Below are 25,926 nucleotides of genomic sequence, written 5' to 3'. Positions count from 1 at the left end.
TGCCTATTTCAACAAGAGGAAACTATTTGTACTTCCTCAAAAGAAACTTAGGCCAGGAGAGTTCAAGGAACTTCCGGCTCATGATCGACCAGCTCCCCTGTGTCAGATTTGGGATTCAAATCCTGGCTGGCCTGCGTCCATGTCAGGCGTGCGTGCGTGTGTGCGCATGCTCAGTGGCTTCAGCCGTGTCTGTCTCTTTTCAACCCCGTGGACTCTCGCCCGCCAGGCTCCTCCGTCTATGGGATTCTCCAGGAGAAAATACTGGAGTGGGTTGCCATGCCCTTCTCCAGGCGATCGTCCTGACTCAGGGCTTGAACCCACGTCTCTTGCTTTGCAGCTGGACTCTTCATCTCCTGAGCCGTGTGGGAAGCCCAACCACGTCAGATACTATGGATCATTCAGAGCAAAAGTAGTGAGTGGCATCGAAGACCCCCTCGATCTCCCTCTCCTTCCCTTTATCCCGAGCCCTCTCCTCCAGCCCTGTCAGGTCTTCTGGTCCTGTCCAGTTATCAGACTGTGGGCTCGGGTGATGGGGTGCTCTCTGAGAGGGGCTGTGACTTTTTCTGAGGCCGGCAGGAATTTTCTTCCTCAGGCTAATAGGCCCCTCTTCCTGTCTCTAAAACCATTGAATATCTTTGTTTTGGGGGCGGGGGTGGGGACTTGGAAATCTCATTACTCCCATTTGTGATATTTGCAATCAGTAAAGACATCCCCTAAAAGCACTTTCTATATGCTCAGAAAGAGACAGACTGGGAAGGAAGCCTTGTAAACCTGAAGCAGATACTCCTGATAAAAGCCTGCAGGAAACATGCTCTTATTTACTTCGATGTTCTACAAACTTTGCTATCGAAACCTTGTATTGATTTTGTCTCGGTCTCTGTCAACATGGTTACCCCTTGGGTCAATACATCCTGATTATCTATCTCAGGACAGTTTGGAATGAAGAAATGGCTTTCTGAAGTTTTCTTTGTGTTAAGGTAAATTTTTTCATACTCTACCAAAACCCCAGAGAGGCTATCAGCATCTCTCTCTCTCTTTATATATATATATATATATATATATATATATGTATATATATGTATGTATGTATTTATATACACACACACATGTGTGCACACACAGGCCACACAGACACACATATGTATGATCTATCAATGCTGATATCTACATTTATCAATCCATAGTTAAATTTCAGCATGTTAATAGATACAGATATACTCACATGTAACAAATATATAAATTACATAAATAGAAACTATAAAAATGAGTAGAGATATTTCTAGATTGATTTACCTAAAGTGTTTATATATCTGAGTATAATTTATGTATGTATGTATACAGCCCCCCATCTCTCATCACAGGTGTTTTCCTTCATGCCTTCCTTCTGCCTGGCTCTCATCTCTGTCTTTATTTCTCTTCATGTGTCTCCATGACTCCTTCAGTCCCTTCAGCTCACCCATTTCTCTTGTCTTCATTTCTCCAATTCTGCTTCTGTCCTGTATCTCCAAATAAAACTACCACTGGGGCCTCCCAGGTGGTTCAGTGGTAAAGAATCTCCCTGCCAAGCAGGGGGCATGGGTCTGACCCCTGGGTCAGGAAGATCCCCTGGAGAAAGGAATGGCCACCCACCCTAGTGTTCTTGCCTGGGAAATCCCATGGACAGAGGAGTCTGGCGGGCTGCAGTCCAAGGGATTGCAAAAGAGTTGGACATGACTCAGTGACTAAACAACAACAAAACTGCCATTGACTGTCAGGAGAAAATTATTTTTTCCCCTAAGCCTAGGGGGAATTCTCCATCTCACTAGCTTTCCCTCCTTCCTAAGTTGTTCTGTGTGTATCAAGAAGTCATTTTTATATGAACATTTTCTCTCTTTTTGCCCAGTGACCATCCTGTGACATCACGTTTTAACCCCATGAGATTCTAGAACAGGGATAGCACACATTCTTATAAAGGACCAGATGATACTTGTTTTAGACATGGCCAGTCTTATGGCCTCTGTGCCTGTTACTGGTCTTGTCCCTTTTATGTGCAAGACAATGTGTGAACAGACAGTGTGTCTGTGTTCCAATACAGTTTTATTCACAAGGATAAAGTAGCTTGCTGCCCCTGTTCTAGAACCCTCCCTCGGGAGATGGGGCCCCTCTCGGCGTTTCTGACTTCCCTCCCTGCTCTCACCCCTTTGCTGTGGTTGCCTGTGATCTCACCGGAAGAGCAGAGCCAGGATTTGGACCAACTGCCTGAGCCCCCGCTTAGGCTTGTTTCTACTTTGTCATACTTTCCTGAAGAATGCACTTATGATCTGCTGAGGCTGAGAGTGAAGGCGCCCTCCCTTGTCAAAAACCTTTAGTGATTTTCCCCATTGCCCACTCGGGAGGGAGTCATTCTCTAAGCCTGGCAGCCGAACCCGCAAAAGCAGGACTCCTTCTCCCCCTCCCCTTTATTCCTCTTGAACTTTTTGCTTTATGTTGGGGTCTAGCAGATTAACAATGTTGTGATGGCTTCAGGTGGGCAGTGAAGAGACTCAGCCATACACGTACATGAGTCCATTCTCCCTCAAAACCCCCTCCCATCCACACTGCTACCTGATACTTAGCAGAGTTTCATGTGCTGTGCAATAGGTCCTTGTTGACTATCCATTTTAAATGTGCACATGTCCACCCCACACTCCCTAATGCTCTCGTCCCCAGCATCTTCCCCTTTTGAGTGTCTGGGCCACAGCTGCCTCCATCCATACTTGCTCACTCAGTCTCCTCTAAGCATCTCAAGGTGCATTTCCATAACTTTTCTCAGCTCTGCACGGCTTCCCTCAATGGAACTCCTTTTTATTTTCCTACCCACTTATCTCTTTCCTGATGTCTGCGTATCAATCCAAGAAAAGATACTAATGGTCCCCACGGAGTCACAGAACCCTCCCTGGGCAAGTCTTTATTGTAGGGGGACTGGTTTTTGTGATGGGGCTCCTTGTATCCACTCCTGAGCCTGGGGGTTGGGGTGGGCAACTCTGATTGAAATTCTTTTAGGACCGTTTGCAAGAGGAGGGGGGAGTTCCTTCAAGATGCAGAGGTGTTGGGCAGACAAAAGCAGATATATCCACTGCACAGATGCCTGTGAATGTTCTTAAGACATGATTTTGATTGTGCCACTTCCCTGCTGCAGGGAACTGAAGGGATCAATGCTTCAGTGTGGCGACTGAGATCTGAGGTCATGAGGCTCCAGTCTGTGACTCTAGGACGTCTGTGGGCCACTGAGTGCTGCAGGTCAAGTTCCTTCTTCTCTTGAGCACCGTCTTTAGACAGCTGTCAAACTGGACTTTCCAAAAAAGCACCAGTCATGTTCCATCTTTCTTCCTATTCATTTCCGATATTTTCTCTTCTTGGAATGATCTCTTCTTCTTACTCCATCTGAACACGCATGGAAGAAGTGCTTTACTTAAAATGCATCCTGATCACCTTCTGAAATCCTGAATCCCTCTGCTTGAATCTTCATAGCCTCTAATTTACATAGATCATGAATTTTTGTGCGCTTGTATCCTCTCCTGTAGGATAACATGTTGGGTGTCAGGGCTTCCTTTTCCTCATATATTTTTGTATCCCCCTTGTTCATAGACTGTTTCTTTCATACAAAAGACACAATATTTGCTGGATTGAATTTAATTGAATTGATTAGTGCATGTCACTCTAACTTTGACAATCTGTGCCACTCATTTAGTATTGATATTTGTCAACTTTTATTGTTAATTATTTAGGCATATTTTTCTAAGTTGTATCACCTTTGCCTATGTCATCAAAAGATGTTTTCTTCAATGGGATAAGGGTTGATCGTGTGCCTGCTACATGCCAGGCGTCGTGTTAATTACTATGACCGTAGCAGAGAACACGGCAGAGCTGGTTGCTGCCTTTGTAGAGCTTATGGTACATAAAATATGTACCTATGGAAACAAGTACTAGGGCTAAGATGGGAAAGGAATGAAGAAGCTGAAAGAGAATATGAGTAGGTTGGGGGAAGAAGGGTCACATCATCCATGTGTGTAAGATGAATGACTCAGCATTGTAACAGGTGAAAAATAGTCATTTCCTTTCTTGGTTAGATCTGTGTCCCTTCTCCAGCTTACACTGAACTGCCACACAGGGCTAAACCTCACTTCTATTCTTCTAGGTTTCCATGGTTCTCTCCTTTCTTCTTAGTGCATTTAACATAGTATACTGAAATCTTCTCTTTAAAGTCTGGCTTACAGAAAAGCAGATTGCATCTTGCTCAGTGGGTCTGTCTCTGAGTGTCTAGCATGATGCTTGGCTCATGGTGCCTAAGAAGTGTCTGTTGACTGCAAAAATGAGTTAACCAAGGTGAGCCTGGGTTGGGCTTGGAGAAACCAGAGTCTTATCGAAAGGTGCACAGTCAGGGATTGCCTTGTGACCTGGATCAGGCACTCGGAGTGTTCATGATAGCCCCTTGTTACAGGGTGAGGGAAGAAGGCGCCAGGGTTGCAAGGACAAAGGCTGATGTTCTGATGTTGTTTGAAGCGAGATAATCTCCCAGCTTCAAATAGGGAAGCACATGACCCTTGCGCTAGACCAGAGGGCTGGAGACCTTGACTTGGGAGTGCTGGTTGAGCGATGCCATTATTATCTTCCACCAAGAGGTTACTGGAAAGTACACCTCCCTCCCAATTCCTAAAAGCCAGGGCCATGACCTTGTCTGGAACTTTGTCTTGTTTTGAAGAAGTCTGTACTTTGGCACGTGCAACTGTTTTCCTCCTTTAGAAACAAAAATAGCCTCTGTCCTTGGTACACTGTATTCTCTGGCAGGGGGAGGGGTGCCAAAGTGGCATTAGCAGAAGTCAAAGAGAGACACCAAACTAATCATTGGAGACTTTTCGTTCAGTAAGATTCATGTCTTAATAAACAAACAAACAAACAAACAAACAAAGAAGGAAACACTATGACAAGTTGAGAGAGATACTGTTGCAAAAAGGAAAAGGGTTACATTTTAGCACTTTCATGACACTTTTCCCCTTTGCATTTCCAACATGGGACCAATTTTCATTACATCATCAGCCCCAGTTTCTTGTGAGCAAGGGCTCAGAGAGAGTGCCGCCTTGCCCTACAACGAGGAAGTGACAATCACCAAGGTGCCCACATCTGAGCTTGCTCTCGGTGGGTGGGCAGGGCGGTGAGGAAGCAGAGCATGTGTGTGGTGGCATTTCTTTACCAAGAACCCCCCTGCGTGGGCCAGTTCGGCCAGTGGTAGGGAGACAGGAAACAGGCAGTGTGGAACTCCCATGGCTTCTCCAGTGTGTGTCTGTACTCAAACGTATCTCTAGACCAAGCTGAAGAATAGTGGAGACTGGCTCAAGAAACTTAGAAAAATATGTGCCTTTACATTAATGTGTGTGCGTGCTTTAGTTCAGTTCAGTCGCTCAGTCGTGTCCGACTCTTGCGACCCCATGAACCGCAGCATGCCAGGCCTCCATGTCCATCACCAACTCCCGGAGTTTACCCAAACCCATGCCCATTGAGTCGGTGATGCCATCCAGCCATCTCATCCTCTGTCGTCCCCTTCTCCTCCTGCCCCCAATCCCTCCCAGCATCAGGGTCTTTTCCAACGAGTCAACTCTTCACATGAAGTGGCCGAAATATTGCAGTTTCAGCTTCAGCATTAGTCCTTCCAATGAACACCCAGGACTGATCTCCTTTAGGATGGACTGGTTGGATCTCCTTGCAGTCCAATGGACTCTCAAGAGTCTTCTCCAACACCACAGTTCAAAAGCGTCAATTTTTCAGCACTCTTGGTCATGCTTAGTTGCTCTTAAAAGTGTCTTACTTTAAGCTAATAGGTGTGGGTTAAAGTTGCTACTCCATCCCTTTTAATTATGAGACACTTGATGTCTGCTAAGTACCTCTCACTCAGAATATTTTCCATCTGATTCTTCCCCTTCTAATTTGCCCAGACTGATCAGCTCAAATGTGCCTCCTTCCTGAATCCTTACCTGATCCTACTTGAGAAAACTGAGTATAGAGAATTTAGGTATATGTGTGTGTGCTCGGTCACTCAGCTGTCTGACTCTTTGCAAACTTATGAACTGTAACCCACCAGGCTTCTCTGTCGGTGGGATTCTCCAGGCAAGAATTTTGGAGTGGGTTGCCATTTCCTCCTTCAGAAGGTTTTCCCAACACAGGGATCTAACCCACATATTCTGCATTGGCAGGTGAACTCTTTACCACTGAGCCACCTGGGAAGCCCATTTAGGTGTAGTTTTCAGCTTAGTCTTGGATTCACATATACCCATTACGCTCTATTACAGTTTCTCAAACATACTGTTGTTTCTGCTGCCTCAGGTCCTTTGCACATGCTGTGGCTTAGACAAACTTCACGGCACACTCAAGGTGGTCTCACAAGGCTGCTTCCTCCTGATCCTCCAGCCCTCAACTTCATTGGCCCCTCCTTGAGGAGTACTTCCTTGATCTCCAGTTTCAGGTTTCCCTATGGCTCTCTTCTCTCAAAGCACTTTGCTCCCTTCCCTTCATGGTGCTGGGCACAACTCTTCATTCTATACTAATTCCTTCACTTGTTTAATGTCTTCTTCCCTCTCTAAACTCTAACATGAACAGGTACAACAATAGTTTCATAACTAGACCTAAACCATTACTTGACCTGTGTCAGGTACATAGTAAGTGCACAACAAATATATATATATATATTTTTTTGCAGGGGTGGGGGGCTCGAAGATGAAACAAATTAAAGACAAGTTGTGAATAAAGGGAGAGAAGGAAGAAAAAGCTGGAGAATGTAGAAATACTTATTCTCCCTGTGGGATTTGGTGATGGAGGCACATGTGGCTGATTTGGAGAGACTCTGGGAGCGAGGTACCTGGGCGTTCTTTGAGGCTGCTGTGTGCTTCATGCTGCCAGGGCTGGTTAGGGGATCTTGGGTGAACACAGCCCTCCCTGCAGTGTGCAGCTGCCATGGAGGCCTGGGCCCAGCTGGGTCTTGTCAGAGGTCTGGCAGGTGGAGCTGCCTGCAGCGTTTTTCTTGCCTGGGCACTGACAGCATTCCAACTTCAAAGCTGGAACACACTGACCGGGAACAGTGTGACCTTTGGCACAATTCCTTCCCTTCCCCTCGCTTGCTCCTGTGCAGGGAGGCGGGAGCCTCGCTCCCTTGCGTGGGCTCTCGCCAGCCTGGAGAGCAGGTTTTCCTTAGCTCCAGATACTGGGGGAAAGGAGAGGCAGAGAAGGGACAGAGGGGCAGCTGCTCTTTGAGCATCAGGGGAGTCAGACTGGATTCCACCATATTTAGAATGTGGTATGTTGATAAATTATGCATCAGCTTGAGAGGCTTTCTCTCTCTAGGCCCCAGCTCTGAATGGGAGCTACTCACACTTGCCTAGATTCTAGAAAAAAATTAAAGAATGGGGCCACCACCTCCCAGCTACTTCCCATCTGGTCATCTTGATGAATGGACTTGGATGTGATTTAGCTGATAGTTATTAGTGGGCTCATTGAACCTCAGTCTACTCATCTTTGAAATGGAGATAATAATAGAAATTTCCTAGGGCCATTATGAAGATGGACGCTAACATGCATAAAATGCCTAGCACAGTGTCTGGCATGAGACAGCAGGCAGTCATTAATAACAGTTGCTCTTATCACCATCAGAGTTATCATAGTTATCCTAGGCTACCTGGTCACTCTGGGAAATATGAAACCTTACTGACATAGCCTAGCTTCCCTGGTGGCTCAGTGGTAAATGCAGTAGGCAGGAGAGATGCAGGTTCGATTCCTGGGTCGGTAAGATTCTCTGTAGGAGAAAATGGCAACCCATTCTAGTATTGTTGCCTGAGAAATCCCATGGACAGAGGAGGCTGGTGGGCTACAGCCCATGGGGTCATAAAGAATTGGACACAACTTAGCATACATGCATGCGTTAACATAACTATTTCTCAGCTGAGAACAAGGAGACTGGGAGGTTATCAAATAATTTTCTCATGATCACACTGCTAATACATGTTGAAAAAGGGCCCATATATCCAGATCTGTCCCTCTCCATTCAGGGGCTTTCTCAGTTTCCTCTTCTTCTTCTTCTTTTTTTCTTTTTTCTTTCTTTGGCCATGGCTTACTTCCTTGAACAACAGAATATGGTTTATGTTGTTAATAGCTGCAGAAGGCATATTATCTTTACTATCAGAAACAAAGAGAATGAGCTGCCAACGTTTGTAGAGGATTTGATAGTTTATAGTTCTTGCCTGGAGAATCCCAGGGATGGGGAAGCCTGTTGGGCTGCCATCTCTGGGGTCTCACAGAGTCAGACACGACTGCAGCGACTTAGCAGCAGGATTCCTTTACTTCCATTGTCTCTTTATGGAATCCATGATTCTGCTTTTGTATATGGAAAAAATCTAGGAAGTATCAAGACAGTGACTCCATGAGATACTTTCCTCTGAGCTAAGGCCTCATTTACATATGCTACAGGACTGATTAGCTAATTCCTGGGAAGTATACTTATGTGGCCTGCTTAATCTCCACTCTGTTGTTCATGGGCCATCTGACTTTGACCATTCTGTGTGTGTTTCTTCATCTACAAAATGGGGATCATTAAAATAGTATAAGACAATGTATATAAGCCACTATCACAGAAGCTGGTGCATGTGAGAACTTGATAAGTAGTAGACACTATTAGGCTGAAAAATACCCAGATTCTTTTCTTAGACTTCTGTTTTTGCAGCAGTTGGGCAAAATCAGACTTAAAAATATTATGTTGGAGAATACCCAGGAAACCTATGAGCACTGGGGGAGTTGGGCAGAAACCCCCAGTGTTCTCAGATAAACAAAAATAGCAGTCAGCAAGGGGGTGGCTTTGGTTCAGGACCAAGGACAGCTCCAACTTGTTCCCTGCCCCCATAGTGGGGACACTGTAGTCTGTGGAAGAAGGTTTCCAACCCAGGGCTTCCCTGTTGGGTACTTGCCACAATCTCCCTGTCTTTCTGTGTTTGCTTCTCCTTCCTCTCTTACCATGAAATATTTCTTACATAACAGGAGGCATAGGGAATAGAATAATCATCACCTTTGCACCTAGCAGTCCAATTTAACACATGTTGGCATTTTGTCACAATTGCCTCTGATATTTTGGTTTGCTTTTTAAATTTTATTTATTTTTGCCATGTCACACAGCATGCGGGATCTTAGTTCTCACACCAGGGATTGACACATGCCCACCCCCCCCCCACCCCCCCGCTCCCCACAGTGGAAGCTGTAGCACTAACCACTGGACTACCAGTGAATTCCATTATTTTTTCCTTTTTTTAAAATGAGGCCACTAAAGCTCCCTTTGTGGCCCTCCCCCCATCACACGCCTCTCCTTCCTGCCCAGAGACGCCCCTGTTCTAAGGCTGGTGTTCTGTCTTCCGTATCTTTCTCCTTTTACCACCTCCAGTTTTCTTCTACTCATCTAAGTCTTCTGCATTTTTAAGAGCCAGGCCAAACCCCTTACCCTTCCACTTCATGGTAACCTTTCTTGCAGAGCATTGTTGCATTCAGTTTTGGAGGGTTTTTGAGGATTTCTCTTTTCTCATTTTAATCATTCATCAAACACGTGCTGAGCAGGCCCTCGCTGGAGGCAGCACTCTCCTACTTGCTGGAGTTACAAAAGTGAGTTACACATGGCCCCTGCCTCCGAGAGCTCAGAGAACATGTTGTGTAGCTTCATATCATCTATTGGTGAGAAAGCAAGCCTGCTGGGAGAGGGACCCACCTTCAGAAGTCTGTCACAGCTCCCACACAGGAATCAGACCTCACATAAACCCTGGAGGCCTTGAGACCGAAGACTGGAAGCAGTAGGAGGATAGGAAGCAAGGTAGAAGTTCCTGTGACATATCAGGCCATGTATGGGGCAATTTAAATATATCACCTCATTTAATGTTCCACAAACCAGGGAAATGAGTTACTCCCTTCCTTTATTCCATGTAAAATCAAGGCTTGGAGAGCCACCAGACCTGATTAGAAGTACAGTTCATATTTGAGTTGGGGTTTTCTAAGATCAATGTCAGTATTTATCTGGCTCTTTATTTTTTTTTCCATTTATTTTTATTAGTTGGAGGCTAATTACTTTACAACACTGCAGTGGTTTTTGTCATACATTGAAATGAATTAGCCATGGATTTACATGTATTCCCCATCCCGGTCCCCCCTCCCACTTCCCTCTCCATCCGATCCCTCTGGGTCTTCCCAGTGCACCAGGTCCGAGCACTTGTCTCATGCATCCAACCTGGGCTGGTGATCTGTTTCACCCTAGATAATATACATGTTTCGATGCTGTTCTCTTGAAACATCCCACCCTCGCCTTCTTCCAGAGTCCACAAGTCTGTTCTAGACCATGAATGGCTTGAGACTGAGACTGAATCAAATTCATCTCTCATTCCCAAGGACCAGAGTGGTCCCTTGGCAGGTACTTGATTCATGAAAATTTATACTGTGATTGATCTCTGGGGCACATTGATCCCTAGGTCCTGCCCTCAAGGAATTTACCATCTAGACAAGAAGGCAGGCTTTGGTAACAATGCAGGAAAGCAGGGTACAAGGCCAATCACACAGATAGGATTTATACTCTCAATGAGATGGGATATATTTTCTTTGTTGGCCTTACCCTTTAAAAAGCACTTGGAGGGTGTAGAATTCCCTGGGAACTCCTAGACTGCACAGTTAGGCCAGCTCTTTTCTCCCCAGATCTGACTCACCCAGCCCCATCCTTGGCCTGCCCTTTTCTCTGTCACCCTTCTGACTTTTGGCTCAAACTTGCCACGTGGGTTCTCTGCTCCCTTGTTTCACTTTGGCATCTCTTGCTATCTTGATGAGAATCTTCTGCTCCAACCTGTGATACCTAATCAGCTGAACCAAACCCCACCCCCTGGTCCTCCTTACTCCTGCTGTTTACTACCCCCAAAGTCAGAAGGATGTGGCTTCAGATGTACACTATAACCTAATGCCCCTTCCAGAACCCATATCTTCTCCAAAACAGAGTCTGGGGCAGGGGATCTTAACATCTGGGTGGCATGAACCACTTGGCAGATTGGTGAAGTCTATGACCCCTCTTTAAAGGAAATGAACTGAGAGATAGTTATCAGTCAATGGATAGTTGATAGATAATAGATGATAGATACATAGACAGATGGTAGATAACTATATTTGTTATCTTTTACTGAGAATCAAATACATATTAAAACAACAGACATCTCTTTTCTCACGGTTTCTGTGGGTCCAGAGTCTGGGTGTGGCTAGCTGAGTCTTCTGGTTCAGGATCTCTCACAAGGCTGCATCCAGGAGCTGAGCAGGATGACAGTCATCTTCAGATCGACTGGAGGTGGATCTGCTTCCAAAGCTCACTCGTGGGTGTTGGCAGGATTTGGTTTCTCATGGGAGGTCAAATGAAAGCTTTGATTCCCCAATGACTGTTGACCCGAGATGGTTCTTAGTTCTTTCCTGCAGAGCAGATCACAACATGGTGGCTGCTTCATGAGAGTGGCCAAGTGAGAGGGATAGGGACTAAAACGGAAATCACCATCTTTGATACCCTCATCTTATAAGTTGCATCCTCTCACTCTTACCATACTCTGTTCTTTAGAAGCAAGTCACTAGGTTCAGCTCACAATCACAGGAGAGGACTATCCAGGGCATGAATAGCTGATGAGTGGGGTTGGGGAGGATCCTAAAGGACCATCCTATAGCCTGGCTACAAAAGTATCTGCGTGCCTCCTACATTGCTTCAGTCATGTGTGACTCTTTGCAACCCTATGGACCATAGCCCACCAGGCTCCTCTGTCCATGGGATTCTCCAGGAAAGAATATTGGAGTGGGTTGCCATGTGCTCCTCCAGGGAATCTTTCTGACCCAGGACCCAAATCCGTATCTCTTATGTCTCCTGAATTGGCAGGCGGGTTCTTTACCACTCACGCCACCAGGGAAGCCCAGCTACACAAGCACAATATGCACTTATTTATGGAGGCATTAAATAAGATCTAAGAGATTCAGTAGCTCAGGTGACTTTGAAGTAGACTTGAGTACAGGCACACCTCAGAGATACTGCAGGTTTGGTTCCAGACACCTGCAGTAAAACAAATATCACAATAAAGTGAGTCACATAAATTTTTTGTTTCCCAGTGCATATAAAAGCTATGTTTATACCATACTTACTGTAGTCTATTAAGTGCACAATAGTATTATGTCTTTAAAAAAAGGTGTAGACCATAATTAAATACTATTGCTTAAAAAAAAAAGCTAACCATCATCTGACAACTCAGGGTTGTCACAAAACTTTAATCTGTAAAAAGAAAATTTGCAGTATCTGTGAAGTGCCATAAAAGTGAAGTGCAATGAAATGAGGTCTACCTGTACCAACAACAATGTGACATATGATAGGAGATTATCTGTGGATTTTTGTCGATGACAAAAATAACAGATATTGTTTATACATTGGGATTTTTTGCCTATATTTTTGCCAAATAATGAAAGTACTAAATTTCAGTTAGATGTGAGTGAAAATAAAGCTGTATTTTTTCTCATCCAAACTCACAGATCTCCACAGAACTATGTCCCCTGATCCTTGTCGAATCCATGGACCCAAATGAGGAACCCCTGCTCAAGAGATGGGAGGCAGACAGAAGTAGCCTGTTGCTTGACCACAGATAATGTGTATCACTCACTCTAAGCAACTCAGCGGGTTTGGACATAAAAGTTTTCCTAAGAGGGTTCACAATGTGGGCAGAAATTAGTGGGGTCACTGCCGTCTAAGTTCTGGTTCTCTGCCTTAAATATTTGTAAATTCAATTTTGGGATGTGTATCTTAAGGTGATAAGTAATTAAAATTAGATTACAATTAACCAGATAAAAGGCTGATGTATAATATATTTTACTCAACCTGCAATGCATTTAATCATCCATTTAATCTCTCATTCCTTCAGCACACATTGTTAAGCACACACTTACTGACCACTACAGTTTTCCAGGTGCAGAGATAAATGCTAGGGCCAGTGATATCCAAGTAATGGTTAAAGACATAACCTATGACCTCCAGAGGCTCCTGGTTGCTCATGGTGGTTCTTAACTTCCCTTTTCACCCAGACACATGCATGACCATGACATTAACTGAACAGAGAACTGTTCTCTTTTCCAACCATCCCTGTGTTAGTCCACTTCCACATAGAAACTTCTACAATTTCAGAACACTAGGAGAGGAAGCTTCTATCCTGGCTTGCTTCTTTCCATGAAATAATGACTTTTTTGTTGGTAAGCCTGGAATCCCCTTCTTAGAACACAGCCTTGTCTTGGTGAAGGGTCTTGAGTAACTCAATGAAGCTATGAGCCATGCCATACAGGACCATCCAAGATGGACCCATCATAGTGAAGAGTTCTGACAAAACGTGGTCCACTGGAGGAGGGAATAGCAAACCACTCCAATATTTTCGCTGTGAGAACCGCACCCGTGAACAGTATGACAAGGCAAAAATATATGACACTAGAAGATTTGCCCCCCAGGTCAGACGGTGTCCAATATGTTACTGGGGAAGAGCTTGTTTCACATACTAGTAAGGCTATGCTCAAAATCCTTCAAGCTGGGCTTCAGCAGGATGTGAACTGAGAAATTCCAGATGTACAAGCTCGGTTTAGAAAAGTTATAGAAACCAGAGATCAAATTGCCAGCACTCATTGGATCATAGAGCAAGGGAATTCCAGAAAAATATCTACTTCTGCTTCATTAACTACACTAAAACCTTTGTGTGGATTACAACAAAGTGTGGAAAATTCTTAAAGAGATGGAAATACCAGCACCTTACCTATCTCCTGAGAAACCTGTATGCAGGTCATGAAGCAACAATTAGATTCTTACATGGAACAACTGATTGGTTCAAAATTAGGAAAGGAGTACCACAAGGCAATATATTGTCACTCTGATTATTTAACTTATATGCAGAGTATATCATGACAAATGCCAGGCTGGATGAAGCACAAGCTGGAATTAAGACTTCCGCGAGAAATATCAACAACCTCAGATATGAAAATGATACCACTTTAATAGTGAAAGCAAAGAGAAACTGAAGAGCTTCTTTATGAAGGTGAAAGAGGAGAGTGAAAAAGCTGGCTTAAAACTCAACATTCAAAAGACTGAGATCACGGCATCCAGTCCCATCACTTCATGGCAAATAGAAGGGGAAAAAGTAGAAACAGTGATAGATTTTTTCTCCCTTGGGCTCCAAAATCACTGTGGACAGTGACTGCAGCTGTGAAATTAAAAGACACTTGCTCCTTGGAAGAAAAGCTATGACCAACCTAGAAAGCATATTAAAAAGCAAAGACATCACTTTGCCAACAAAGGTCCGTATAGTCAAAGCTGTGGTTTTTCCAGTGGTCATGTACGGATGTGAGAGTTGGACCATAAAGAAGGCTGATCACTGAAGAACTGATGCTTGCAAACTGTTTTGATGGAGAGGACTCTTGAGAGTCCTTTGGACTGCAAGGAGATCAAACCAGTCAATCCTAAAGGAAATCAACCCTGAATATTCACTGGAAGGACTGATGCTGAAGCTGAAGCTCCAATACTTTGGCCACCTGATGTGAAGAGCTGATTCATTGGAAAAGACCCTGATGCTGGGAAAGATTGAGGGCAGGAGCAGAAGAGGGTGGAAGAAGATGAGATAGTTGGATGGCATCACCGATTCAAGGGACATGAGTTTAGGCAAACTCTGGGAGATAGTGAAGGACAGGGAGGCCTGGCACGCTGCCGTCCACAGGGTCACAAACAGTCAGACGTGACTGAGCAACTGAATAACAACACCTAGAAGGCTGAGATCAGGACCCTGACTCTCATTAACCTGCTATTCATTGTTTTTCTCTCTCTCTGGAGTCACATGTGTTCTCTTGGTTCCTGCCTTTGACATAAGTTCAGCCCATGGGAGCAGGCTGCACTGAGTCGGGCGAGGGAAGGATGAGAGGGGTAAGGAAGAGAGGGAGGGGAGGAGAGAGGAAGCCCTGAAGTTCTGTAGCTGCAACTGGGTGAGGGAGCCCATCAGAAGAGGAAGACATGTTCTCCCACCCACATTTACACCAAAAGGCAAAGAGGTGGTTCCTACCTAACTCCTAAGTCTGCGGCTCAGTCAGAGGGGAGAGGGGTGTAATTATCAGCAAACATTTCACATCCTCCCACGGCCATACCCAGGCTGACACATAATTCATGCCCTAGCCACAACTCATATTTGTTTCTCTCATGCAAGAATGCTACTCTTAAGGCCACAGTTCATTTCTATGGGTCTAAGAGAGGATATATGTATATGAATAGCTGATTCACTTTGCTGCACAGCAGAAATGAACACAACACTATAAAGCAACTATACTTTGATAAAGAATTAAAAAAAAAATAAACCCAAAAACCTTATTGTGAGCCAAGCAATGGGCAAGATGCTGAGGATTGAGGCAAGAGTAAGTCAGAGGAATTACTCTCATGAAGCTTACGTTTTGGAGGCTAGAGATATATAATAAACAAACAAACCAAGGTATGGAGATGAGACACTGGACGTGTTTTACAAGAAACAGACAGCAGATCAGAGTGAGAACCACCAGGATACCCATGATGTTTGACATGGTGGTCAGGGAAAGCCTCGCTCTGTGAAGGAGGCGTTGGAATGAGAGCTGCCAGGCAAGGATCTGGGTGGATGGAGGTTGGCTGGAGGAGACTGAAGGCAGAGACAATTGCATGGGCACTGAGGCTTGGTGTGTCTGAAGAGAGAAGTTTATATACTTTGACTTAATCCTGTTCAAAGGAAAATAGCACGTAATATGATGCCTTCAGCATACAAGTGGCATGAACGAACACATTGTCTGCATGCTAAGTGGTTACAGTTGTGGTTCCTTTGTGCATGAGATTCTCCAGGCAAAAATACTAGAGTGGGTTGCATGCCCTCCTCTAGGGGATCTTTCTGACCCAGGGATCGAACCCACATTGCTTATGTCTCCTGCATTAGCAGGTGGGTTCTTTACCACTAGCACCACCTGGAAGCTCCAGTGAATTCGTGCGTGCTAAGTCATTTCAGTTGTGTCTGACTCTTTGTGACCCTGTATCCTGTAGCCCTCAGGCTCCTCTACATTACCAGTAAAATAAGGTGCTTTTTTTCCCCTCTGTATAGGCCTTAGTTGTGCTCACCACACTGTATGAAAATGAATCACTGCTTTTAGACTCATGCTAGAGAATGGAGAATAATTCTAGAGACTTGAATTGCTACCAGCCACAACACCTGTCTTTCTAGAACAAGGCTGGATAACTCCCATCTTGTTCTTTCATTCTAGACTCTCCGGACACCGTCTCCAGGTTGATCCATTTCATGTTTGATGGATATACTTAGACTTTTAAGCAATCTGCTCATGTGGCTATGTGTATGTTAGTTACTCAGTCATGTCCAGCTCTTTGTGACCCCATGGACCATAGCCTGCCAGGCTCTCCTGTCCATGGAATTCTCCAGGCAAGAATACTGGAGTGGGTTGCCATTTCCTTCTCAAAGGGAGCTTCCTGACCCAGGGATGGAACCCAGATCTTCTGCATTACAAGCAGATTCTTTACCTGTAAAGAATCTGCTATTCCTTCCTATGACCTCATCCAAAGAGATTTCTACATTTCTGGGAAGCTCCGGCCTTTCTTTTTGTCCTTGCTGAGATCCTTCACCTTTAAGGATCTCTGCCATATTATGAATACTTACTCTTCTTTATTAGCATTCCTTTTTCTGGTTGTTTGTAAGTTTCCACCCTGGGGGGTCCAGCTGTGTTGGAATTTCCTTCTCTCTGCCTGCCTCTCGCAGCTGCTTCCTCAGACCACACTCCATCTAGCAGGCAGAGCTCTCTGTCTTTCTCTCCTCCAGGTTCCCTTTGGCCTCAAATGCTCATCGAAGAGCTCAGAAAGAGGACGTAAAAAAGGGGGCTTCCTGGTGGGCATCCGTGAGTCACTGGGCAGACAGGCTGTGGCAGGTCCTTCTCACCATCTGATGAATCATGAGTGTGGCCAAGCAGATGGTCATCATGACAGATAATGTGTCAGTCTCTCTATCAACCCTGCTTGGCCCCCGACACCAAAATAGCCTACATCTGGGATCATTGGAGGCATGTGATCCAACTGTATAAGAAATTTTGGCCAACAAAGAGGGTGGTACAGCCTTACTTTCTAGATGGTTGAGCTGAAGGTTAAATATTGTCACAGAGATACTCAAGATAAGTTTGCCATCCTGGCCAGCAACCATCCGAGGGATGTCTAGCTGATGCAAGTCCATTCTCTCCACAAACATAAATGCTCTATTTTTCATCTGAATGTGTTCTTGTCGTTAAGGTCTCATTTCATTTGTCAGGAAACAACGCAGAGCAAATGAGGGCTCCTTCCTACAAGGCAGAGAATAATGGCAGCTGCTCTGCATCAGGCACCCGCTCGCCCAGGCACTGGCTGCCGCCGTGACCTCACTTTTACGCCTTCTAACACAGGATGACTCAGCTTGGGACACAAACGGCAAGATCGAGGCTGGAGAGTTTCAACAATCTCCCCAGGTTCTCACAGGGAGGAATGGTAAAGCCTATTTTTTGAGAATTATTACAGTTTTTTTTTTTTTTCATAAAGGATACAAACCAGGACTAGCCAAATGAAGATGCGCATAGAACAAGGTCTGGCAGGGTCCTGAATACAGAGTTGCTATGCTTTCCTTACAGAATCAGGGTGCATCACTCTCCCAGCATATCATCAACCAGGAAGCTCCTCCATACTTTGATGTTCAGAGCTTTTTTTGTTTTATTGTGCTAAAAGTCACATAATATTAAACATACTATTTTACCCATATTTAACTGTACCTGGAGAAAACCATAATTCCAAGGACACACACACCGCGATGTTCATTGCAGCACTATTTACAATAGCCAGAACATGGAGGCAACCTAAATATCTATCAACAGAGGAATGGATAAAGAAGATATAGTACGTATATACAATGGGTAAAGCTGATTTTAGAATAAGGTGACCATACAATTTATCAACCAAGCCAGGGCACTTTTGAGGGTGAAAGGGGGCACTCTTAGGAATTTCAGCAGGCAACAAGATGTAAAAGTGGAATGTTTCAGCAGGTCAGAATATAAGGATGCTTTTGTTTCGAACCAATCTTTTCAGCTCCAAAACCCAGGTTTTCCCACTCATCATATGGAGTCCTGGGAAGGTAACAGGAGAAATTTGAACTCAGCTCCCACTTTCTTTTGTAGCATTTTTGCCTGCTGATTTATTCCTGTCTCAGGATACTGCTCTGCCTTTAAGAAGTCGTGCAGGAGATTGTGCTGTGCTGCTGGGTACGGGAACTTCGGCCTCTAAGGCTATGGTGTCTGAGGACAGGAAGTCATTCTCATTCATTGTACCTTAGCATCTGACATAAAGGCATTCAGTGTCTGCTTAACAGATGTTTGTTCAATGAATGAATGAAATTATATACAGAGGCAATCAGGTATGAGTGGCATACCTGGAAGTATAAATTTTGGGGGGTATAAATTAGGGGGAGATGTCCAGCACACAAAGAAAAACAAGACAGAGATAAACAGGCTAAGCTTCAGTTTCATCGTTAAAGCAGAGCCACCAAAGGCTCTGAGCAGGAAAGCCACTCTGTGTGGTTTGCATTTTGGAAACAACACTCCCCATGGTCATGTTCCAGGTGAAGCCCGCAAGCAACTGGACACTGGAGGCATTTAAAACATGTTTTCAAAAGGGCTACTGAGTGCCCAGCATAATATAACCTTTTACATATTTGAGAACTCTCCAAGCTGGGGCAAGCGCCCGCCAGGATCAGCATCAGCCTCTGGACACATCCTCCAAGCAGTGATGGGTCACCCTGGTGGGACACCCCAGAGCTGCTTTTTCAGGGGAACCGGTCCCCACTGGTTGCTGACCGGCTTCTCCCCCTGTATCAGCAGTTCTGACCTGAGGGAGGCTGGGTCGGGGGGAGGCTCTTGCCCAGATTCAGGAAGCTGAGGAGTGGATTCTTTGGCCAGGGCAGGTCCCTTCAAGGAGAATTTTCGTCTTTTTGCTCTCCATCACCTCTGTACCACTGGAGGGCCTGGGCTCAGGCTTGCGGCTGGGGCCAGGGTACATGGGGGGCTTTCAGGCATGGCAGTTCTCTCCACCCCCACCCCGAGTGGGGCTGTGGTTACTGCTGCTCTTCCAGAGCAGCCCCGGGAATCTTGCTGTTTGCAGCCCTCTGCCCTCAGGCTGCCCGCAAAGCTTTACCCTGTCTGGCCAGCAGGCCACCAGGCAGCGTAGATGAAAGGCACTCTTCACACTTATGGCGACTGAAATGCTCTGTCGGTAGACCAGGCGATGTGGAGGCCAGCTCATAAGCACCTCACAGTCTGTTGGTGGATGGTGGGTCCCTGGTGTCGACCCTTTTACTGGCTTTCCTCCAGGCACTGGCTTCTTCTGACACAGTCCTGGGACAGCCTGGGTGGGAGTGTCCAGGCCCAGTGCTCAAGGATGCCTGAACACAGGTTCTTCCCTTTCTGGTCAAAGCCTGCGTCCTGCACCCACCCTCATCCTATCCTCTCTTCTAGAGCCATCCACCACCTGGGAACCTCCTAGGACTACCCCAGTCCTCACCTCATCCCTCTGACTGAATTCTGAGTTATGCACAGCTTGTGCCCTTCTCCCTTCATCCCTCAAGCACTCATGCACTATTTGTCAAGACTTGCCCTAAACTTTTGCAAGAATTTGATCATGTAAATCTCGAGCTCTGTCAGAACTTAGTGGCTGACTTTGACTTGTATCTCTGGGGCCAGAAGGAGTCACACACACTCCTGGCTGCAAGGAGAGCTAGGAACTCTGAGATTCGGCTTTCCGGTTTCCTTATGGGAGGTCGCAGTGGGGTGGGAGGGGAAGAAGGTGGGGAAGGTTTTAAAGTAATCTATCAACCCTGTTTGCTCCACTGTTAGCCCCGTCATCCCCATTTGGCAGATTCAAAAACTGAGCCACATGGAAGAGAAGTAACTTTCTCAGATCACCCAGCTAGAGAGTGGTGGAGACATGATTAGAATTCCAGACTGACATCTCCTGGGTCTATTCTTGTATCCACCAGTCTTTTGTGGGGCCCCTCATAGTGAGGGAGAAGAAGGGGGGGATTCATGATACATACTAGGAGGTGGAATGGTTCCAGTAGAGTTCTGTTGTCTTGGTGAGGGAATGGGGTCAAGGACAACTCTGGGATTTCCGCCTGAAATGGGGCATGTTGGAAATGTAAATGATACTGTCAAATTTTTGAAGGACTTCCATGGACCACTCTCTTCAATGTCTTGGTGGTAATTCTGATAAGTGGGCATAACTGCCTTTACAAGATGAAAAAAATCACAGCTCACTGAGGTTACGTGATTTGTCCAAAGTCACTTGGTTGGTATATAAAGGTGACAGCTGGATGTGACCTGGATCTGCGTGGCTTCAAAGTCAAGTTGATGACCACGTTTCTCCACGCTGTCTTCTTACGAGGAAAAACAGGAACGGGAGGCCCAGGCCGGCTTCTGTGAATCGCGAGTTGTTGGGATTCCTGTCCTTCTTCGACCCAGATTTGTAAACAGAGGCTTTGCAAGCCAAGATACACATGGGCAGACGCAAAGCAACAGTGCCAGCAGGAGAGAGTCGCATGTGTCCCGGTGGTGTGAAGCCTGTGCCACATGGACCCCTGCTGGCTCCACGCTGCCTGGGGCCTGGCGGTCTGCAGATGGCCACAGAGTGGCTGTGGGCTTGTCTGGCAGCAGCCTGGGCTGGCCGGTGGGAGAAGATGCCGAGGGGCCGCGTGGCCAGCTGACAGAGCTTCCTCTGCTTCCGGGCTCCTTGCTGAGTCCTTTTAAAGGGAAGAAGGAAAATAGAAAATGATAGTTGTCACGGGAACCAGAAAGTCCCGCTCAAACAGCAGCTGTCACTTATCTATTCATGCCGAAGGATTGATGGAGCCTCTGCCATCCGACAAGGTCTGTGCTAGGTACTGCAGACACAGCAGAGCTCAAACAGAATCCTTGCTCTCAGGGAGCTTGCAGTTTGTTGGATGGAGATGGACGATTGGAAAGGTACAAATGAATGTATAATCTGTGCTGTAACAGAAGCCGTGGGACTTCCCTGGAGGTCCGGTGGTTAAGACTCCGCGCTTCCACTGCAGGAGGCATGGGTTCAATCTCTGGTTGGGGAACTAAGATCCCACATGCCACACAGTGCTGCCAAAAAGCATAAGGCAGTAACCCAGGATGAAGGAGAAGGACTAGAGAGACTGGACGTGCTCCTTATAGCAGGGAGCATCAGGAAAACCACTTCAAAGAAGCACCATTTAGGCAGAGACCCGAACAAAGTGAAAGAGAGGGTTGGGCAGATAGCTGGGGCCAGATTGGTCTCTGGCAAAGGGAGCAGCAAGTTCTTAAGAAAGGAGGGGGACCTGGGCTTTCTGGGGTGAGCAGAGAGCATGATGAGGGAGGAAACTGCAGGGGATGGAAAGAGGTGATGGAGCAGGTGTGGAGGGCAGGAAAGAGGAGACCTATGGCTCACAGAAAGGCTTCACATTTGGAAGAGAGGTAAGATTTTTTTTCTGGGTAGTATCAGAAATTGGGATGAAAGACCAGCTGATTTCACCTCCATGAATGTTTGAATAATGCTCAAATCGCCAACTCTGGATATAAGGGACAAATATGAATTCATCCATCTATATAGTTATTGAGAACCTACTATGTGCTCGGCAAACATGTGTGTGCAATTCAGTGTTTTGTTTGAATCGTTATTTGAATGAAGTCTGTCCATTGCAGTTGGTTGGTGTATCTCTTTTGTTGTTTATTTGTTAAGTCGTGTCCAACTCTTTGTGGCCTCATGGGCTGCAGTGAGCCAGGCCTCCCTGTCCTTCAGTGTCTCCCAGAGTTGGCTCAAACTCATGTCCATTGCGGCAGTGATCTCTTAGGTTTCTTTCAATCATAGATTCCCCTCTCCTGTGTTAGTTAGCCAGGGCTGCCATAGCAAAGTACATTGGCTGGTGGGTTAGGGGAGGGGGCTTAAACAGCAGAATGCTCTTCTCTCACAGCTCTGGAGACCAGTAACCCAAGAGGAAGGTGTTGGGAGTCTGGCTTCTTGTGAGACCTCTCACTTTGTCTTGTAGATGGCCAGCTTCTCCTATCCTCACATGGTCTTCCTTTTGTACCTGTGTGTCCTATTGTTTCCTAAGGACACTAGCCACAGTGGATTAGGGCCCACCCTAATGACCTCATTTTAACTCTTTAAAAATTCTATTTCCTTCCTTTCTTTCAAACTTTATTTATTTAAATTTTTGGCCATACTCTGTGGCATGTGGGATCTTAGTTCCCCAGCCAGGGTTCGAACCCGCATCCTCTGCATTGGAAGATGGAGTCTTAACCGCTGGACCACTGGGGAAATCCACCTCATTTTATTTTAATTACTTCTTTGAAGACTCTACCTCCAATGGTAGTACTAATCAGAGGTGCTTGGAGTTGGGACTTCAACGTGTGATTTTATAGGAGACACAGTTCAGCTCAGAGCCTCTCTCTCCCCTCACATGTCATCTGTTGAAGAAACTGAGTTGTTGGTTCTGTCTGTGATTTTCAGGTTGCATCCTGTGGTTTATTCCATTTTCTGTAAATGGTACTTAGGCACCTGACTGGATTCAGGTTTGATTTTCAGGCAAGAATCCTATGTTAGTGGTGGTGTGTACTTCCAACAGGAGTTGGATGATGCCTGGTTATCTCTCTTTCTGACATGTACCATATGGCTTCCACAAGAAATTTAGATAAGTAAGAACCATGACATTCCTTGATTATTTTCCTAAGTGCTGTTTGTATGAATGGCCTTGAGACATTGAAAAATGCTGAGGTGCTTTTCAATCAAGCCAAGATTCAATTATATACCTAACATCATTTTAGCAGTGAGTATTTTATGGGGCTTTTCTTTTGCAGATATCATTACATTTGCATATGAGATGAAACTGCAGTCTGGACCAGAATGTCCTGCTGATCTATACTGTAATGGGACAGATATTTCATGGAATTTCTACATGAGGGGAAATCTAGAGCTACATGAGGGGAAAATCTTCCAAGTCACACAGATCTGGGTCTGGATCCTGGTGCATTCTAGGGGACTGAATTGGTTATTTGTTGCTATGGAACAGATCATCCCAATACTCAGTGATTTCACATCACAACTACTTTTCTTACTCATATCTGGGGGGTTGACTGATTTAGTCTAAACTTGTCTGAGGGAAAGGGGTAGGGAAGTACACTCCATCTCTAGGGAGAAGAACTACAAAGATATCTGAAAAGGAGCTTGGATAAGGGCAAAAAAAAAAAAAAAAAAAAAAAAAAGCATAGAGAATTGGGACCAATAATTCAATCAGTAACTTGGATTAAATGAAATGACATATGTGACGTTCTTAGGGATTTCTGGGCTTATGTTCTGTGTCTTGTGAATGCTGGCTATTGCTACTACTATTACTAATCATTAGTCTTTATTTTGCAACAAATCATGGCTGGAAAGTGAATGTCATGGACCTTTCTTTGAGCAGGCTCTTACAGACATCCTCAATACTGGTGTCACTTAGCTTTGGTACCATAACAACAGGCGTAGGGTCATCTGTGTGAGGGGCCCGCCGGTTGAGAGAACAGCTTCTCCATGCTGGGCAGCTGTTTATTCAGAGGTGGTCCTGGGCCTGACTTGTCTCTTTCCCATCAGGTGCTGTTCAAAACCAGGGAAGTCATGAGAGCTCACATTCAGTGGGGAAGGAGAACAGAAGCTCTTGTTTGAAAGAAGAAATGAATTGCTTGATTGGAGCTCAAACACCTGGACATTCTTGAGAGTGTGTTTTTGGCACATGTTAGGGGGAAGAGGCAAATGAAGAGAAAGCAAATTGGTCTTAGAGATATATTTTAAAAAGCAGCGGTTTACTTGCCGTGTCTATCCTGGGCTCAGCACAGCTTTCACTGGACCTCCATCACTAGCGGTTCCCACATGCTCTCTTCTCTGCAGACCATTTGCACCAGAATCCCCTTGGGCATTAGTAACTCATCCACATTCTGATATGGGAGGCTGAGGGGGTAACACTAGGATTTTACAAAGATTTCTGGTGTATGTTATAAGCAGTTGGATAAAGGGGGACATTGATCTCCGGGTTTGGGCATTCATATCTGGTTGCACTATTGCACAGAAACTAGATTCCCACTCACAGCTGAGCAGAACCAGAGAGCTCTGGGGTCTGTGCTCTTAAGGAACAAAGACCATGTCTTAATCATCCTTGCATCCTGGGACAAGGTGCCCTGGCGGGCTGTGATGTTAAGTCCAGCATTTACGGGGCCTTCATTGTGCAGGACAGGAGACAGAGGCCCAGAAGGGCTAAGTGACTCACCCAGGGGTGTTCTGCCAAGGCATTCCCCACTTGGTCTCCCCTGCCCCTGGGGTCTAGCCCTTCCAAACTTCTTCTTGGGGAGGGATCTCCCAGGTGTAAAACACCTCTGGCATGTTAAGCCTTGTGCTAAGTGATTCAGACATGTTATTTCCCTTTCTCCTTCTATTAGCAAATAACACTTAGTAAATTAGCACTATTGGCTCCACTTGATAGATGAGAAAAATGTACTGAAAGTCACACTGCTACTGGGGAGGAAGTGGGAATCCAATTGAGGTTTGCTGGGTGGATGCAGTGATTGAAAAGAAGCAGGAGGAGCCTTCCTGGTGTCGTGATGATTTTCTGGTTCTTGACCTGAATGCGGGTCACTTGTGAAAGGAGGTTCACAGTGTGAAGCTTTGTATACACCCTTTCATGTCCTTTCTCTTCAATGACAAGATAGAAAAACCCATCTGGGTCTCTCTTTTGCAAACTCCTGCTCTCTGTTATCCTTGCTGCCTTCCACTGTCAGAGCTTGGCTCTTGCCGCATCAACTCATGACAGCCTTTCCCTGTGAAGACACTCAGTGTGGAAAAGGAGCATCTGAGCTAGAAACCAGGTCTTTTTTTTTTTCTTGAGCAGTATTCTACATCAGCCATCTCTGGGGAGGTCCCAGCAGATGTCTGAATGTGACTTTTCCTGGGATTACTGAATCATAGGGCAGGTGTGTCTCAGACCTCATTTTATGCAAGATTGAGGAGCTTTCGTTATTACTGACATCTACATCTCTGTTTTCTTTCTTTCATTCTTTCTTTTTTCTTTTAAAGAAAACTCAACTTTATCCATGTATAATTAACATACGCAAAGTGTATAGTCTGTTTCAAAACATGTATTTATACCCATATAAACATCTCTACAACCAAGATGATGCTGATAATGAGTGTATCAATCACCCTACAGTTTTCCTGTGTCCCTTGATAATCCCTTCCTCCAGCCCCTCTCTGTCTACCCCCTCCACGCTCATCTATCCCTAAGGGAACCAAAGACTTGCTTTCTGTTGCTGTATGTTAGTTTTCATCTCTTAGAATTTCATATAAATGGAGTTAATCATTACACTCTTTTGTGCATGCGGCTTCTTTTGACCAGCACAATTATATTGATACATATATCAATCATTTGGTGTGTGTATCAATCATTTGTTCTTTTTACTGCTATGTAGTATCCACTGTAGGGAAGGATGTATCATGGTATGTGTATCCATTTGCCTGTCCATGGACACATGGGCATGTTTGGGCCTCTCAGACAAAGCTGCCAAGAACATTCTTGTACAAGTCTTTGTTGGACATGTGCTTTCATTTCTCTTGTGAAAATGCTCAGGGATAGAATGGCTGGGTCACATGATAGGTATATGTATAATGTTTTAAAGAGCTGCTAAACACTTTGTTTTCCAAAGAGTTTGTACTATTTACATTTCCATCAGTACGGAGGAGAGTTCCAAGTACCTCTGCATCCTTCCCATTCCTTGATATGG

This window comes from Odocoileus virginianus, chromosome 15 (assembly GCF_023699985.2).
Source record: "Odocoileus virginianus isolate 20LAN1187 ecotype Illinois chromosome 15, Ovbor_1.2, whole genome shotgun sequence".
Taxonomy (NCBI): domain Eukaryota; kingdom Metazoa; phylum Chordata; class Mammalia; order Artiodactyla; family Cervidae; genus Odocoileus; species Odocoileus virginianus.
This window is presented reverse-complemented; position numbering follows the sequence as displayed.